Source organism: Erythrolamprus reginae, chromosome 1 (genome assembly GCF_031021105.1).
Source record: "Erythrolamprus reginae isolate rEryReg1 chromosome 1, rEryReg1.hap1, whole genome shotgun sequence".
NCBI classification, from domain to species: domain Eukaryota; kingdom Metazoa; phylum Chordata; class Lepidosauria; order Squamata; family Dipsadidae; genus Erythrolamprus; species Erythrolamprus reginae.
In genome coordinates, this window is record NC_091950.1 from 148,655,607 (window position 1) to 148,666,353 (window position 10,747).

A 10,747-nucleotide genomic window follows, 5' to 3' on the forward strand; every position below is an offset into this window, starting at 1 on the left:
CCAAAAATCAGCTGGCCGGCATACACATACACATTGGAGCTGAGCTAGGACAATGGCTCACGTGCCAGCAGATATGGTTCATTGTGCCATCTGTGGCACCCGTGCCATAGGTTCGCCATCACTGCCTTATAGCAATAGAATAGCATTTAGACTTATATACCGCTTCACAGTGCTTTACAGCCCTCTCTAACCAGTTTACAGAGTGTCAGCCTATTGCCTCCAACAATCTGGGTCCTCATTTTACCGACCTTGGAAGGTTGGAAGGTTGAGTCAACCTTGAGCCTACTGAGATTCGACCTGCCAAACTGCTGTCAGCAGAAGTAGCTTGCAGTACTGCACTCTAACCACTGCGCCACTGAGGCTCTGTGCTTTAATCACTACACTAGACGGGCTTTCAGAGTCTGATAAATGAAAACCAAATCGATTAGGAGATCACGAATAGCTTATAGACCCTGCTTGCCTACCTGATATCCTCCATACCTGTTAGGTTCCAGTCTCTATCCCTCCCAGGAAGGCTGGTTAATACACCTGGAGGCTGTATTACACTGTTAAATGCAACCAGTACCTATATGAACAGCCTACCACGCAAGATATTTATTCCTTTTCACTTTCGGGGGCGGGGGGGATCTCACAGAGTTCTTGGAGTTCTGACATTTTCGCTTAGATTTCAGGCTTCGCGGTTTCCATTTGTTTTCACATCCCTGTATTTGTTCACCAGCTTCTAACTATAACCTAACAAAGAATAAGCTTAGAATCATAGAGGTGGGAGAGAGCTATTTTGTGCCATCCAGTTTCAGCACTTGCCCGCTCTGTGTAATAACCCAAGTCGAAGTAACCCAAAGACAGGTCTGTTTAGCCTCCGCTATGCGTGCGATGACATTGCTGTGCAAAGATGTACCCAGCACCCTTGCTAACCTTTGGGTCGTTTCTATTCTGTAGGTGTGGAAGGATGCTGGAGGCACTTTCCTCTTATTTGTTGAGCTGGCAGGAAACTACACTGCTCAAAAAAAAATAAAAAAATAAAGGGAACACTTAAACAACACAATATAACTCCAAGTAAATCAAACTTCTGTGAAATCAAACCATCCACATCGGAAGCAACACTGACTGACAATCGATTTCCCATGCTGTTGTGCACATTCAACTTTGTACAGAACAAAGTATTCAATGAGAATATTTCATTCGTTCAGATCTACTATGTGTTATTAGAGTTCTCCCTTTATTTTTTTGAGCAGTGTATATGACCTCTTCCACATCTATGTCCTGTTTGAATTCCCAGTCATACAATCACCTGTCTTCTCTCCAAGGCAATGGATGATCAAATCTAACACCTTGAGGCTGCCCTTGGAAGGTATCAGAGGTGAGGAGGGGAAGAAGAATGCAACCTTAACACCTGTGCTGCTAAAGATGACATAAATCTGTCTCACTCAAGGTAAAAGTAATTTGTGCAGATCCAGCAGAAAAATAAACTTCATAGGGGATGGTATTTTGCCATGGAAAGATTCAAGGCTCTCAATGTGAAGTGAATCTCTTAATATTATTTCATTTCATTTTTCCAAAAATCAAGACTTCGGGGAATTTTTCTTCTTCATTTAAGGCTGTTGCGTTGTGTAGCATGGCACTGTATATGTTGAAAGCCGCCCAGTCCTCAGAGAGGGATATAAATCCAATTAAATAAAATAAATGAATAAATAAATTGTCCCTGACTTTTATTAGTGGATACTGTGAGTTCCACATGATGTTCCACTGAAAATAGAGTTAGAAAAATAGCATGGTGTTAGTTAGCACAATGTTTTTTTAAAAACATTTTCACGAAAAAGAAGCTTTTTTTAAAATGGAGGGATTTGTTTTTTAAACTAAGTATGATTTCTTTGGGGAAGCTCCCAAACTTATAATAAACTGCAATTTTTGCCAATGATGCAATATCATTATCTATAACCAGACTCTCAGAGGTTTCATCTAACCCCAATGTTAAAATATAAGACGCAGAGTGGATTTATAAATAAATATTTATTTACAAATATATTACCAAACCTTTGCCTTATCTCCCCCACCCCTCCATCTGCTGGGATCACCCCATTTGTTCACCAAACTTTTATTATTTTAAATTTGCATCTCTACACACCAGAGACATCTAGTGGCTACTTGTGGGGAAAGTGAGGTGCATTTTGATTAAGAGAGCAGGAGTCAGGAGTAGAAAAGGATAGGTTTTGGAGGAAGAAAAGAGAGGGATGGAGCGGGGAGGAGGAGAGGAGAAAGGGAGTGAAGGGAATGGTAGAAGAGGAGAAGAAGAGAAGGGGAGGGGAGAAGAGAGAAGAGAAGGGAAGAGACTTCAGGAAAGGCCAAAAACTCTATGCTTTCTTTCTCCAAGGCATCTCTACTAATAGGGCACAGATTATTCAGAATAGGGCAGTAAAATGACCATCTCCAGATGCAGTAAGAGTGAAGGAAGACTTCACTTCCTTCACTGCCATGATGATGAACCTATAGCACATGTGCCACAGGTGGCACATGGAGCTATACCTGAGGGCACACGAGGCATTGCCCCAAGTCAGCTCCAGAGCACATGTGTGCACTGGCCATCTGATTTTCGGCCTTCCAGGGACAGAGGGAAGCTTCTTTCCACTTGCTCAGGCTTAGGAAAGCCTTTGGTGCCTGTGGATGGCAAAAAATGCCCCAACTGGCTAATTGAAAGTCCAGAGGCTTCAGTGAGGCCTACATGCATGCACGGGGTGGGTGGGTGGTTATTGTGCATGGATGCGCAGGGAGAGGGCATTATGGGCAGGGTTGGGCAGCAGGCAAGACAGGGTGGAATGCAGTTCCACCGGCGGGAAAAAAGATGCGTGCGTAGCTCCAGCTGATTGGCGACTGTCACTTCATGGATTACTGATCTTGGCTCGGCTCTCCTTTTTTTCCTTGCTGCTGCTGCGCTCCTTACTTTCTTCCTCTTTCCTCCTTCCTGGCCTCAAACGAGCTTCCCTCTCTCCTGCCCGGCTCCCCTCCAGCCTCATGTGGCCCCCTCCTGCCTGAGGTGCAAGCAGAAGGCATGGGTGGAAGCAGTGCTGGCAGCATTTATGCTTCTGGCAGCACTGTTCACCTAGCTACCCAGCCTGAGGCGGGAGGGTGACCCAAGAAGGAGAGCGTGGGAAACACGAAGCAAATTGTCACCCCAGCAAGCGACACTGGGAAGGTTGTAAATCGAGGACTTAACAGTTCCCTTGAACAATTATGATCATTCAAGCCACTCCCACCTGATTACATGTCCAGCAAGCCACTCCTACCCAGTCACATGACCATTAAGCCACACCCACAAAATAAACCACACCCACAGTGTGGCAGTAAAAATTTTGGCTGCCCATTACTGATTGTGGGTGTGGGCATGTGCACGCACACTATTGCACACACACACTGTTATAGGCTGACTTGGCACTTAGCAACAGCAGCCAAAGCCAGGGACCCTGAAAATCAGACACTGGGCTAAATTCAGGGACTTGGAACATGGACCTGCATTCCCCGAGAACAGCCTGCTCTCCCGTTCCTTCCTTATGGTTCTTCCTGCTTAAAAAATGACAAGAAGGAACAAAACGAGATTGGAGACTGGATTTCCTGCATCAAGGTGTTTCTAAGGTAAATAAATGGGCTGTACCTTTTTTGTAAACACAGTAGGTGAGCTTTACTAGAAAAATAAACACTTGGGAGCGTGTGAGGTTACGTGTTCAAACCCAGCTGGTTTCCATATCATTAGTGCTGTTGCTGTATCACTCAGGCTTTGGCACTTTCTTAAACATCAAGATTAGGACGGGTGGGGGATGGTTTGGATGAGAGGTTCTCTGCTTCCTGCACACTTTCTTTTTTAACCATACATACAAAACCAAGGCAGGCTACAGCATTTCTTTTCACCTTTGAAAGAAAGAATTCTTGGACTTGCCTGAGGCATTGCCCACTAATTCTATAGTAAGAATTGAAGGAAATGAGGATGTAATTCAGAAAAATCTTAGATTGTGCTGAGATGGACAGACTGACTGTAAAAATAAAAGATAAAGAAGACACAGAATAGTATTACTTGACATGCAATAGATTTTATGAGTGGTTAGACACAAGAGGTAGAAATTAGATGAAGAAAGAATATGTATGAATTAAATATGAAGACGGTTTATAACTATAAATATGTCAATACACCTACCAGAATTATAAAGACATTTAGACCAAACTTTGATTACATTATTACTATTGTTATGTCTGTTAATATTTTTTACTGTATTTTCTTTATTTTTCTTTTGTAAATGGTATACCCTGATAGGTTTTAAATGAAGGGTTTTATATGGTTGTTTTTTTTATATTAGATTTGTTCTTTGACATTGTTTTTACTATTGTTGTGAGCCGTCCTGAGTCTTCGGAGAGGGGCAGCATACAAATCTAATAAATAATAATAATAATAATAATAATAATAATACACTGTATTCAAATTATTTATCAATAATAACAATAACAGCAACAATAACAACAACAATAACAACAATAATATAATAATAATATAATAATATTATTTATTATAGAGGGTGGCATATAAAACAAACAAACAAACAAACAAACAATATAAAATAAAAACCTGAAGGAAATGGATAACTCCTAAAGTTCATTTTTAAAAGTGGGAACATTTATTGAAAAAATGTCAAATCACATTATATTTTGTGATGTGATCCCCAATATAGATTATATTGAATATATTATATTTAAGGATATTTATTTGTGATATCGTCAATATTTATTAGAGGTTAAGCATATTACAATTGAAATATCCATTATTTGTAACTAGTAATTATAGACAAATTAATTGGATTTTTGATAGATGACATCATAATATTGAAGGGGAAATAGGGATAGTGAACAGGAAATAGGAAAATACATAAAATTGGTTAGTAATATCTGTAAGATTTATACAATTTAAACTACATTTATTAGTGAAAGCTCTATGCACCCTGCACATTTCTCATCTGTCCCAGTGTTTGGAGGACCTCTCCAGCCAAAGGCCCCTGATACATAATGAATGGAAGATGCATTCCTGCCGATTCACCTTTCATGCGCCAGACTTGCTTTAGCTGCCTGAGTTCTATTATCCAGCCGCAGGCAACTGAAAACAAGCCCAGTACAAGGAGGTACATGGCACAGAGCAGCAGTCGTGGTTTGAATTCTTGCTTCGTGAAGGTTCCTTCAAGGGTCCCTGGAGAAATGCTGTCCCGAACCAGTCATGGAAATGTGAAGCGGCTATTAAAGGCCTTCTCCACCTGGGCGAGCAGTTTGCTTTGCACAAGAGGCAGTCAATGCATCCTCAAGATCTGGCTGAAGCCCAGGAGATGCCACCTGCTCTCGAAGAGAGGGACAGAATTCTAGATCCAACCCAAGTATGGTTGATACAAGGAATGCTGAGAACAATATCTTGGGGATCACAGATTTCCCCCTCTTTGCAGACTTTGAAGGGAGCCTCAAACTTGGTGAAGAATCATCTGCTCCTCCTTCACTTTCTGTTTGAACTCTGTGCATGCACAGGTTATGAAGGGGTAATACGAAGATTTGGAACAAACCATTTTCATTAACTAGGGCAGAGGTCTTCAAACTTGGCAACTTTAAGACTTGTGGACTTCAACTCCCAGTGTTCTGGCTGGAGAATTCTGAGAGTTGCAAGTCCACAAGTCTTAAAGTTGCCAAGTTTGAAGACCTCTGAACTAGGGAATAGGGAGGATGGTTAAGAAAAAGAGGTAAGGAATAAATATTTACCATCGTCACCTGCTTAAAACTGCGGAGCCTTATGAACAAATATAGGATGCTTGGCTGTAGGATGCTTGGTTGCATAGCTAGAGGTATAACAAGCAGGAAGAGGGAGATTGTGATCCCGCTGTATAGAGCACTGGTGAGACCACATTTGGAATACAGTACTGTGTTCAGTTCTGGAGACCTCACCTAGAAAAAGATATTGACAAAATTGAACGGGTCCAAAGACGGGCTACAAGAATGGTAGAAGGTCTTAAGCATAAAACGTATCAGGAAAGACTTCATGAACTCAATCTGTATAGTCTGGAGGACAGAAGGAAAAGGGGGGACATGATCAAAACATTTAAATATGTTAAAGGGTTAAATAAGGTTCAGGAGGGAAGTGTTTTTAATAGGAAAATGAATACAAGAACAAGGGGACACAATCTGAAGTTAGTTGGGGTAAAGATCAAAAGCAACATGAGAAAATATTATTTTACTGAAAGAGGAGTAGATCCTTGGAACAAACTTCCAACAGACGTGGTTGGTAAATCCACAGTAACTGAATTTAGACATGCCTTGGATAAACATATATCCATCCTAAGATAAAAATACAGGAAATAGTATAAGGGCAGACTAGATGGACGATGAGGTCTTTTTCTGCCGTCAATCTTCTATATTTCTATGTTTCTAATATCTATCTCAGCATAAAGTTTGAAGCCCCCAAAGCCCAATCAATTCTATATTACTTCTAACAATTGGTGTTTGCTTCTGCTAATTGTATGGAGAGCTTAGGGGTCTCTTTATTGCAGGAAACCCTCCTTACCACATTTCTGATATTCTCTTCCCTAAACCAAGTGCTGGGTATCTGGTCAAAGCCTGGAAATGAACTGAATTATAGAAAAGAGCCCTGGGATACGTAAGATGCTTATAGTCAAAGAAAAACTTAATAAAACCTTAAACAAATTGGGGTCACTTTGTTTTGCCCCCAAACCCCCTTCAGCTGAAGATTAGGACTGCAGCTGGGAATGAACTGGAGATTTGGGGATGGGGGGTGTTGGTGAAGTAGAGAGGCAGGATAAAGAACACAGTGTTTGGAGTGCAGTACTGCAGGCTACTTCAGCTGATTGCTAGCTGCAGTTTGGCGGTTCAAATCTCACCGGCTCCGGATTGAGTCAGCCTTCCATCCTTCCGAAGTGGGTAAAATGAGGACCCAGATTGTTGGGGGTGATATGCTGACTCTGTAAACCGCTTAGAGGGGGATGTAAAGCACTATGAAGCGGTATATAAGTCCTATTGCTAAATTCTAGCTTCCAGAAATAATACCCTGGGAGGCAGGAAGGTGATTTCAGATTTAGCCCGACCTGAGACAGACATGATAAAATTTACACAGCTTATGAACTCCCCCCCCCCTGTTGAGATCAAGAAAAACATAATCTGTGGTTAGAAGTAGCTAGCTTGGTAATTAGCACTTCTATGTACAGGTCAAAAATGAAGGATTAAATTGCTTTGGCTGTAAGAACAGTCCAGTTTGCCTGATCAGCCCTTCTTACCAGAATAAAGCAATCCGGTACACCTGTGCTACTCCAGGAAGTTCTTCTCTCTCTTGAAGCAAGAAAGTGCAGAGGCTCATTCTGAAATTATCTTCCCTTCTCTCGGGCATCAGGCATTGTTGCATATTTGCCCCTAGTAGAATCCACCTCATTCCTTGTTTCTACTTACCCGTTAGGACTGCTGAGGACACAGAAGCTGACGTGGCCCTGGCTGAGAGAGAGAGCTGCAGGTTTGCTACCTGTTTGGAAAAGGGAAGGGAGGGTGGACCACACAGCTCTGGATAGGAGGCTGGAGGTGCGGAGGAATGTTTGTGTAAGGGGAGAGGCCTTTAGCCAGCACTTCCTTGTTGGAAAGGAACAGCTTCAAAATAGATGGCCTGTGCCAAACAATAGAGAGGAGGCATCAGCCATCAGTTTTGGTTTCAGGAGGCAAATGAAAAGAGACTAGCTGAGCCAGACCCCATTATTACACTGTCAGCAAGTTAGCTGAACTAGATGGGGGAAAGATCAAAAGCAACATGAGAAAATATTATTTTACTGAAAGAGTAGTAGATCCTTGGAACAAACTTCCAGCAGACGTGGTTGGTAAATCCACAGTAACTGAATTTAAACATGCCTGGGATAAACATATATCCATCCTAAGATAAAATACAGAAAATAGTATAAGGGCAGACTAGATGGACCGGGAGGTCTTTTTCTGCCGTCAGACTTCTATGTTTCTATGTTTCTATGAATTTGATGACCAGCGATGAATGTAAAGATTATTGTAATGTTTTAATATTAGATGGAGAAAAGCTATATTTTAAGAGGTTTTTGAATATTTATTTATCTATTCAATTTTTTTATGCCACCCTTAGAAACATAGAAGACTGACGGCAGAAAAAGACCTCATCGTCCATCTAGTCTGCCCTTATACTATTTTCTGTATTTTATCTTGGATATATGTTTATCCCAGACATGTTTAAATTAAGTTATTGTGGACTTACCAACCACATCTGCTGGAAGTTTGTTCCAAAGATCTACTACTCTTTCATTAAAATAATATTTTCTCATGTTGCTTTTGATCTTTTCCCCAACTAACTTCAGATTGTGTCCCCTTGTTCTTATGCTCACTTTCCTATTAAAAACACTTCCCTCCTGAACCCTATTTAACCTTTTAACATATTTAAATGTTTCGATCATGTCCCCCCTTTCCCTTCTGTCCTAAAGACTATACAGATTGAGTATAGTCAATACTTCTCCTTAGACACAGGGCGGCTTACAACATGTTAGCAATAGCACTCTTTAACAGAGCCAGCCTATTGCCCCCACAATCCGGGTCCTCATTTTACCCACCTTGGAAGGATGGAAGGCTGAGTCAACCTTGAGCCGGTGATGAGATCTGAACCGCTGACCTACAGATCTACAGTCAGCTTCAGTGGCCTGCAGTACAGCAGGTATTATTATAATATAACATATTATATGTTTCTACAGTTATTTTATGAAAGAAAGAGATATAAGAGCCTCCATTGAATGATTACAAAGTAAAAAGAAAAAAAATGTATATGTTTGATAATAAGCTTGATTTTGTGTTGGAAACTATTGTTTTTTTTATTCTATGTTGGAGGAAAAAAATTAGGAAAAAAAAGTTAGCTGAACTACTTTCAGTGGGTCGTTGCTCGTTGGTAATGGCAGAAAGGCTTCTCGGAATAGTTATTCAATAACAATTTCCCCCCCCTTTAAACAGTGTACACTCCCATGCACACACGCAAACACAGGGTAGCTAAGCTTCTATAGTTTTGCACCATTTGCAGGAGATCAGAACCAGTCACCACTTTGCAGACCAATCGCTTTGCATATAGCAGGATTAATCCATGCACTGAATTTAGCATCTTTGCAAACTTTAATGATTGCCTTTGGAGTGGCAGTGGTAACCAGTGAAGAAAGCAGAACGTAGCCGGCATTAAGCAACTATACAATTCTTTACAATATTGTCCGTATTGCTAATCTTAAGATCTCTGGGTTGTGTGATGTTGGTGCTTATTAGCTTTTGAGGGTGGAATAGCTGTTACTTTTTATTTTTTGGGGAATTGGGATGTCTGTATTTATGCTGGATTTGTAACTTGAAGGCTATCTCCTCCGAGAATCAAATAATAAGTGTACTTTCTATGCCATGGTTTTAATGATGGATTTTCATTCCAGCCATAGCTCTGACATTGTCTGGGGTTGCTTCTGCCTTCTCACATTATGTTTATGGTGCAAAAAATGCAATTACGTGGCTCCACCTCTCCTGGGCACGAGGTTTGCTTTGGAAGCGTCACTTGCATTCGGGTCCCATTGGATTTCTGTCACATGGAGGCAGATGGGCTCACTCTAAAGCAATACAAGTGTTGTGTGTTGCCCTGGGTCACTTTCACGTGAGATGACTAGTTATACAACTACGATAAATAAATACCATCCACCAAGATGAATTGTGTAGAGCTTGCAACAAAGCCTGCAATGTTCTACTTGCAGATCAGGAAACTGACAACCATCTCCAGTGGGTATTTGGCAGGAGTAATATTCTTTAGGTGGAACATTGCAATAGACTTAAGCAGAGGGGGTAAACTTTTATTACAAAGTCGGTCCGTTGAATATCAGATTGCAGGGGCTGCTTACATATTCTGTATGGTTGGTGTGTGTGTGTGTGTATTGGGTGTGACCAGGTGGTGGGAGCAGAGAATAAGAGCATTTCCCAGCTCCATTCCAGGGTGTCTGCATGTTCTTCCTCTATTCAGGGTGGAGAAACTCATTACAAATCAAAAGATTTGCCCGGTAGTCCCGGATATCTAGGCGGATGTGAACACATAGCTGAACCTGAGGGGTGGAGCCAACTACAGCTACTGTTGGGGACTGTATGCTTCTGTGTGCAGGACTCGCTTATGTAATTTGCCAAGCCGCATAGAAAGAGGAATGATTTGCAAAGCTAACAAATGCCTCTCCTAGTGAAAGCAAAGCTTTCCCATTGGTTCCAGAGCCTGAGCTACTCTTCTCTCGCCCTGTCAAAAAGCATGCTGCTTTGTGGGCTGACATGTGTGAAATATTGTGAGAAACAACCTGTGTGAACACATTACTTGAAATCAAACAGCACCCCAGCGTGATCTGTCACGAAAACAACAACAACAAAAAAGACTTTTTCTTTCAACAGTTGCCATTTAAAGCAAATCATTTGCCAATCAGTTCAGTCTTGAGAGAAATGAAAAATGGAGAGACAGTCTCTGACTGTCTATAAAATATGCTCTCTTTTTTTGGATTATCGTGTATTATCGTACTCCTTGTTATTATCGCAGATCTGGGAACGCCACTAAGATCTTCCAGTTCAGAAAGAGACTATGACCTGGACCTGCAGACATCTCGGGCTGTCTGGCTAGCTACTGATGCCCGGTGATTTATGTACGAATCAGTGAGCATGGTTTCTTCACAGTCTT

At 41.4% G+C, this 10,747-nt stretch overlaps 1 long non-coding RNA gene across 2 annotated transcripts; it reads right to left on the bottom strand.

Annotated features, from left to right (window-relative positions):
* Positions 1–1,991: 1,991 nt before the first annotated feature.
* LOC139154463 (uncharacterized) lies at positions 1,992–7,555 on the bottom strand. 2 transcript variants are annotated; one of them, XR_011556910.1, is made up of 3 exons: positions 7,471–7,555; positions 5,776–5,958; positions 1,992–4,416 (listed from the first exon to the last, which is right to left on the bottom strand). It is a non-coding gene; the product is annotated as an uncharacterized lncRNA (long non-coding RNA). The 2 variants fall into 2 exon arrangements; XR_011556911.1 differs by lacking the exon at positions 1,992–4,416 and adding an exon at positions 4,656–5,361 and having other exon boundaries at positions 7,471–7,547.
* Between the last annotated feature and the right edge of the window lie 3,192 nt (positions 7,556–10,747).